The following is an 8,266-nucleotide window of genomic DNA, read 5'->3' as shown; positions in this document are numbered from 1 at the left end:
CACCGGCCATTAATAATTTATGATGCGTTGGAGATTTTTGTGAATAAAACACTTAATGGTAATGTGCTGATATTTTAATGCTACATTTTAAGAACATATTGACCACTAAAATTATGGTGAGATAGAATTTTAAAGATTGGATAAGTGTAGAAAGGTCCCTGTATGAGTTTACCCTTCACAAAAAGTTAAAAATAAAACAGAAGTAACAATTGAAGCTTTATGTAACTAACTAAATAAATTGTAATTTTCGAATAGTATCCTTATAATCTTATCAATTTTTATTCATTGTACCTCATATTGTGAATACGCATGTGCAAACAATTTTTCAAAAAATCACAAGGTGTTATTGTGTACAATAGCAAAAATGGTCAAGTGCTTAAAAATCAAATAAAATCAAAACGACGGTATATATAAATAAGAAGATGTTGTATAAGTGCCAGTGAGACAACACTCCATACAAGTCATAATGTGTAAAAAATAAACAATTATTGTTCAAAGTACGGCCGTCAAATTGGAGTCTACACCTAACAGCAAGCTATAAAGAGCCCCACAAACAAGAACATCGATATAATCTATATACATAAAACATTAACAAACGACAACCACTGAACAACAAGTTCCTGACTTGGGACAGGTGCAATAAATGCAGCGGATTTAGACGTTTTATCAGGCGCCAACCTTCACCTAAACTGAAATGGTTGTGTAACATTACAACATAGAAAGACACACTATAAAATATCAATTGAAATAATTTCAATTGATATTATATGGTCAACTAAAAACAATGGCAAACAATCTTTCAAAGTATAAGAGCTTTTGGTTCAATGGTTTCAGATGAGTACCGTTCACAAGTTGTCATTGCTGCAATACTTCAACCGAAGAATCTATATATTCTTCACTTTAGACCAAAACAACATTGACATATAATTCATCCTCTACGTGTTTTCAAGAATTGTTGTAGTTTTGCTCAGTCGTTTTTTTTCCTCTATAGATGGGTATACTGTTCTTTGTCCTTTAATAGTTTTTCGTTTTTTCCATGATTTTGTCTCTTTTCTCCCAAAGAGTTTCTATTTTGTAGCTTCTGCCTCCTTTTACATATTATTAAAGGAGATCTGTAAATTCTCCCTTATGATTGGGCTACAAAACATTAGATATAAAAGATACTCGTCACAAGATATTAGACATGTCATTTATTTGAGTTTCAATTGTTTCTTTGTTTCTTTGTTTCTTTTTTTTTTTTTTTTTTGTCTTTAAAAAAAAGGGGTGGTTGTAAGGGGATAGTGTGAATTAAAATTTAAAGTTTGTTTGTTGTATTGTTGTTAAGAAATTATACTAAGTTTGTGATCTTGTCTGTATGTTTATACCATATTGATTATATCAATTGGATAAACTGCAAGAAAACAGGCACTTGTTACCGTTCATGTACTTTAGCTGCAGGATGGTATTAATCTTTCTGAGTACACTATCAGAATATAGATAGTCTTGAAATGATACCCTGCTGTGATCCTGAGCATTAAGTATTGTTTCGATTTTAGGTCATGAGGCGCTTCAATAGATGGTGGAATAACATAAAGATAAACGATGGCAATAATTTATTAGGTGTTGTCATTTTTAGGCTGACAAATGTAACACAGTTAGTTGGCACTGCTATTTTGAAGTTACAATTTTGGTACATGAGAATACAGCTGTGTTTTAAAATTATTATAATGTTTAAGGTAATGCATGTGTTGAGAGATAAAAAAACATAAAAAGCGCAGGAAAGGGCTGCATATATGACAACTTTGTGAAAAAAAATTTTTTATTTTAAAATCAATTGTATGTGTGATTACAGGTCAGTTTCGTTTTTTATCTATATTATTGGATCGTCAAATGTAATACATCCGATCTTCTTCACTTTGTACAAAGGTCGGTATCTGTAGAATAAAAAAGCAACATTGTCATTGGTCATCATTTATCAATATACGTATGAAATCATGATTTCAATGAATGTACTAGTATACATATCTTTTTTTATTATTTTGATAACGAACCGTTTTACATTATATAAATTAAGATGCAATTTGTACATGTAAGATGTAACAAAATCTTGACATTTAAGAACAACATTTTAGGAGATCAGCTGACGTCTTTTTTTTTTTATCTAAAATAGTTGATAACTCTTTTTTTAAACAGTTTTATTTCAATGAAATTTTGATGTCAGAAAAATAAATTGAATTGTTAAGTTATATCTGCGTCTGAACTACCTAGCGACATGCTTTTGCAATCTTTGAGCATAGGATACCAGAACTAACGTTCAATCTGTATATTTACTGATAGTGTCATATTCCCCATTGTGATATATTGATTAAGTGTGGATTTTCATGGCGGAGATATATACATAGTAGTAGATGCTCACCCTTTCCGTCGCATCTCATCTCTATTTTTGGGGTTCATGCATTTCCCTTGGTTTTTGTTCTTTACCTTGATTTTTATCTTTCTAATGGCGTCATGCGATTTAAACATCGATATACAACAGTTGCGTCTACTGTAATTTATTGACACCGAAAATGGACTAGTGAGTTTTGCTATGTGAACAACCATTCCAGAAGGATAAATTTGTTGAGGGTTCATCGAATTTACACTACACTGTGAATGATAACAGAGATATATTCGGGCAGAAAGAAGCTTGTCATCAAATGCAACGCGCTATCAATACATTAAAGAACTTTCCAGTACATTGTGGTTGTTACATTGTAAGCATGTGCTCTGTTGCAAGACTTTTGTCCGTTCTTTCAATCATACTCTCTTTTTGTAGATCTTTTGAAATTTGCCACTACTCTTGCTGTAGAACATACTTATTTGACTAAGTGTTTAAAATGTTCTCGTGATAAATTATCTACATGACGTCAACCAATCTATCAACTAAATTATGAAAACACTGCAAACTATACTGAGCCAAAAAGTTTAGCAACAAAAATGTGAAATTTTATTTTATAACAAAAAATAGCAACATATAATATTAAGAATAACAAAATGGAATTATGACATGTTAGAAGCAATATGAATGTTTATCACTCACATCCATGAGGATTTTTCTTGGTATGGAGCGCGGGAGGGTCAAAATGCGGAAATGAGTATAGTGTTATTCAAAATCAATTTCTCAGCCATGCCCTAAGTGTACCAATGAAGGATTGGCAGGCATACCAGCAGTTATCCTTAGTAAATGCACTACTTTTGTGGCCGAAAAAAAAACTTGTCACGTGTTGACGTAAAGCGAAGGTAGCGCTCCTCCCTTGACAATAGTTTTTTTTTGTCCATGAGATATCGACCTATCCTGTGCAGTTGCAATTTGTTGATATCTGTTTTGTTAGTCTCTAAACTGTTGCCTTATGCACATTAAATCGAGCCACGATGTCAGCAACACTCATTCCGACATCAACCATTCCAAGAGCTTTCTGAAGGTCATTTTCGGGGAGGCCTGGTTGACGCCCCATGCAATTTTTTCAAAGGTGTATGTGTTTTTCTTACCAATGGTGTGTTTCTGACCGTTAGTGAAAAAGAAATTTTTAATATTGTTTTAAAAGTACAGGTCCAGAATGTTAAACATCAATTCCACGTGCAAAGCGGAAATGGCGCGAAATCAATCACCAGGAAAAAAAGTACGACTGTTTTAAATCACAGGTAAAACTAAGGATTATATCAATGATGTTTAAATATTTTTTTTCCAGAAAGAACAAAAAAAAAATTTTAATAAAAAGTGTTGCTTAACTTCTTTAGCTCAGTATAGTTACCTGAAATGAATATGTTTTTCATGTAAGAACTAAAGAAACTATAAAAACTGACCTGCTCGTCTTTTATCACAAGCTCCAGGCGTAGAATCCCACAAAGAGTGCCCGTTTCTACAGTAGAACCATTCGGTTCTATTCTCTTCATCTAAACAGCCATAGGTTCCCCAAGGTAGAAAAGTGCACATTACCTCGCATCCATCATTTTCAAATACCAAACTGTTTTTGTCCTCGCATGCTCTCTTCTTTAAAAGATCTGTAAATGCAAAATGTCGAATTCAAAAGTCCTAGTCAGTAAAGGATACTTAACTTCATCTGTTCATTGAACCAGAAAATCTGTATGAAAAAACAATATAGTAATATGCAAATGAAACACTTTCATAAATAAAGTTTACAGGCACAGCAAACAATGCTCGTACATCCAAGAAAGTTCTCTAGAACGGGGATTGCTTATTACTTTTTTCTCATTGCAATATAAAAACCGTTAAATTCAACTTTTAAATAAAAACTGTTTTGGAATCACATATATCATTTTTATTGTTAATTTTTTAGTTTTGTTTGAGTTTTTGCCTATTTAATTATCAATAAATATCCAAGAAATTCAATTCTGAAAAGTGATTGAATAATGATAGCCCACGAAGAAAGCTCGTATACATCCTTGTTGACAGCACGTTGTCCAATGAATGACTTTTTTCGTTGACTTTATTATATTTTTGATTGCTTTCTCATCAAAGTTTTACAAAATTAAGGAAATTAAATCATAACCATAAGAAGGTATGGTAACTTCAGAAATTGTACGCTGCATATCTCAGGTTTCCACATTTGTTTGTCTGTACTGTTGGTTACCCGAAGATCTACATTGTAAGCATAATACTACACACAGCAGTGATAAAATATTCAAAACATTTTCTTTTGCATCTTGTGTACCAGACTATCATCAAAGGCACAATAATTCTTATACGCTTACCTCTTTTTCTTGTTTGCGTTTGACAACGTGCGTCCCTGAGATCCAGGACCTGTGTACCATCCTGAATGGAACAGCATGATGAATCCATACCAGCACATCTCTTGTCAACTGGTCCCGTTGATACAGTTCCTAACGCCAGAGCAAACAGTAATAGAACGGCAAGCATATTGTAATTCTTTAGTTCAACCTAAAATGATGTCATTCATGTTTTACTGGGGGTATTTTTCTCTTTGTCCGTTGCAAGGCTTGTAAACAAATATATAATTATAACAAATAGCAGATTTATTCCTGTTTTGCTATGAATCTCAGTTAATGACCAAACTCAGTAAAGACCCGTGATTGTTACATTTGGTTGATGCATTCAACAAGAACTTTAAAACAAGGTTAAATTCCATTTTCTACATAAGAAAATGCCTGTACCAAGTCAGTTATGACCGTCACGGTTGTTGCCCACACGGTTGATACAGTTCCTCACGCCAGAGCTAACAGTAATAGAATGGCATGCAATCATTGTAATTCTCTAGTTTAACCTACAATGATATCATTAAGTAATGTTTTACTGGAGTTTTTTTTCGTTGTCCGTTGCAGTCCTTTTAAACAAATATATAATGATAAATTGCACATATATTCCTGTATTGCTATGAATCTCTGTTTATGACCAAACTCAGTAAAGACTCATCATTGTTATATTTGGTTGATACATTCAACAATAGCTATAAAACCAGGTTTAATTTCATTTTCTACATAAGAAAATGCTTGTACCTAATCATGAGTATCGATATGACAGTTGTCGTCCATTCGTTTGGTGTTTTTGAGCTTTTGATATTGTCATTTGATTAGGGATAGTACTTTTGTTTTCAGAATAGCTTAACAATTACACGGAATACGATGTGTTTTTTTTTTTTTTTTTTTTTTTTTTGTTTAGGAATAAAAATAGTTATATCATAATTTGAAAATTTACTTATGTAAACGGAGCTAGCATTTTAATTCATAAATCCAGTGAAAATTGCACCTAAAAAATAGAAGTCGGAGAACAATGGACAACACCATGGCAAATTATACTTTTTATTTAAATACAAGAATAACATACTTTTTTCGTAGTTTGTCGAGTATTTACAAAATTTAGGATGCAACTCCGTCAAATTTAAGGTACATTGAAATGCAGATTACGCAGTTTTAGCTTTTCATTTTTTAACATAATAACCCCAAGAAATTGAAACCAGTTTAGAACTACATTTCAGATTCTTTTCTCTTTTTTTTCTTTTATTATCTTCGGTATAAATTCTATAAAATATTTTTAAAAATGTTAGGCACCTTTACGCTTCCGTGGATAACAAGGATATTGGTCTTCGTTTGTGCTGAAAACCTGTTGAGTGTTCATAAACGTGAACAAAACTGTTATACTCGAGAAATATACCTTATCGCCCCATGTGTGTGTCCGCCATTACCGGACATCACTTAAGTTCCCGTAAAATTATCACGTCATAATAGGAAATATATGACGCCCCAATGGATAAGCGATTATTGTGTGACGTCCATAGTTCAAGCGGGACATGATATTCTCGAGTCAAGCGGGAAAACCGATAAAGTCTATAGCAGTAGATTGGTCTGTTCGCATGTTATATCGAAAAAAGTGAACCAATTCACTCGAGAAAAAAAAACGATCTTGGCCGGACACTATAATCATATACTGTGAAAAAGTCCAAATCATTATGTGGACTTAAACATTTATTGTATCGCATTCATGAAATTTTTTTCGCAATATAATCTAAAAATATTGTTTTTGATTTTGAGTTTATTGCCTTTAAATTCTTTTTTTTTGTTTTAGTACTTTGAGGTTTTTAATAGTAGGTTTTATGTACATGTAACATCGACGAAATAAAAACTATACGAAATACTTATTTCGGCCTCATTTTATTTCATAAATTAAATATCATACTAATTTTAATGGAAATCAAACGGATATCAAAAAATATTGAGCCCATGTGCATCGTTTCAGACATGAAATATTTCATGTAACGACTCAGTATCGTAATATCGACCCATAATATTAGATTTGATGTTAATATCTATAAAAAAAAAGGGGTTACTTACCTTGTTTTATGCAGTTAAACTGGAAATGATACCAGGGAATGTAGTTTATAAGTGTTTATATACCAATCCAAGTTCTTGATCAGTGGCGGAAAATGTATTCAGGCAATAATGTCGTAATTGTACATCAAAAACGATAAGATCAGAAAATGTAAAATACAACTTGAGTGGTTTAATAATGGATTTTTGATATATATATTCTACTTCAATTTTGACACTTAAAATGAAAATGGTTAAAATCAGAATATTACAAATAATTCGTTTCCTGCGTCCATAATCCATTCTTTTTAACAATCGTTCAAGAGATCTACGACAACAAGTCTATATTTATGTTCATCCATTTTTTTATTTAAACGCTATGTCAAGTACAAAATATTTATATCTAAATGGCGACATCTCGGTTGATCATCCGAAATGAATATTTGTAAACAACTTTTTGTTCATTTCAAGGACACTTTTTTAATCAGATCTTGCAGTTAAAAATAATCTTTACTTCAAAAGATTATTTTTAATTTTCTATTTGAAGTTAATTGAGTAATTTACAGCAGATTCCAACGAGTATGAAGCTACAGGTAGATTCTTTGGTTAGCTTCCTTGCTAGCTCAACCATGAAATGATTATTACCTTAAAATTGAGAGGAGCATAGCACCAATTCATCATCCAATGAAAACACTCATATCAATTGCCTATTTATAATTTTTAATATGTATGTTTCATACAAACAGGTTTATTTAAACAACAAATTAAATTTCATTTCCTATAGTCTTTGATTGAATTAGAAAAAAATGTGTTACAATAGATTAGAAGCGCAGTTACAGTTAATGATTTGTTCAAGGATGATGTACCCTTGTGTTAATTAAATGCTTAACAAATGGTTTTATAGAAAATCTGCAGCATTTCCCCTTGTACTGTCATAGTTGGCAATTTGGTGCTTGATAGATAGAGGATTATTGCAAGCAGTGATAGCAATGATTTCAATATTTAAAAACAAGTTTAAAAATTTAGATATTGATTTAAACAAATATAGATATGGACAAATTCAAGTAAACCGTCTAGGGTGCGCTCGACTTTCGTAACTTAACACGATTTTTTAATTTAAAGGTGGTTTAGGACTTTTTGCAAAAAAATTAACGCTAGCACATCATAGAAAATCAAGTGAGTAATCTATGCTTAAAATTTTATCACAAAAATATCTGTGGATTGTATACAAAAAACTTATTTCTTTTTCCCCTTTGTATAAAAAATTATGTACAAAATGGCCGTCTCTTTTATTCATTATCTTTGCTGTTTTTATACTATTGCTGTTTGAAAAATTCGTAATTCAAAGGCTACAGAAGGGGTCATAAACCTTATATTTACGGCGTGATTGTACCATTGTAAACAATATACACATAACTGCATTTACAAATGAACTGAGTAATTGATTGAAATAACATTGGCAAAT

At 31.7% G+C, this 8,266-nt stretch overlaps 1 long non-coding RNA gene across 1 annotated transcript; it reads right to left on the bottom strand.

Moving 5' to 3' along the window:
- Window positions 1–1,787: 1,787 nt before the first annotated feature.
- On the bottom strand, window positions 1,788–6,965 carry LOC143078034 (uncharacterized). The gene is made up of 4 exons (XR_012979011.1): window positions 6,826–6,965; window positions 4,732–4,918; window positions 3,823–4,020; window positions 1,788–1,913 (listed from the first exon to the last, which is right to left on the bottom strand). It is a non-coding gene; the product is annotated as an uncharacterized LOC143078034 (long non-coding RNA).
- Between the last annotated feature and the right edge of the window lie 1,301 nt (window positions 6,966–8,266).

The sequence above is a fragment of the Mytilus galloprovincialis genome, chromosome 6 (genome assembly GCF_965363235.1).
Source record: "Mytilus galloprovincialis chromosome 6, xbMytGall1.hap1.1, whole genome shotgun sequence".
Taxonomy (NCBI): Eukaryota; Metazoa; Mollusca; class Bivalvia; order Mytilida; family Mytilidae; genus Mytilus; species Mytilus galloprovincialis.
Note: the sequence above shows the minus strand (reverse complement) of the source record. Positions and strands in the feature narration are given on the sequence as shown.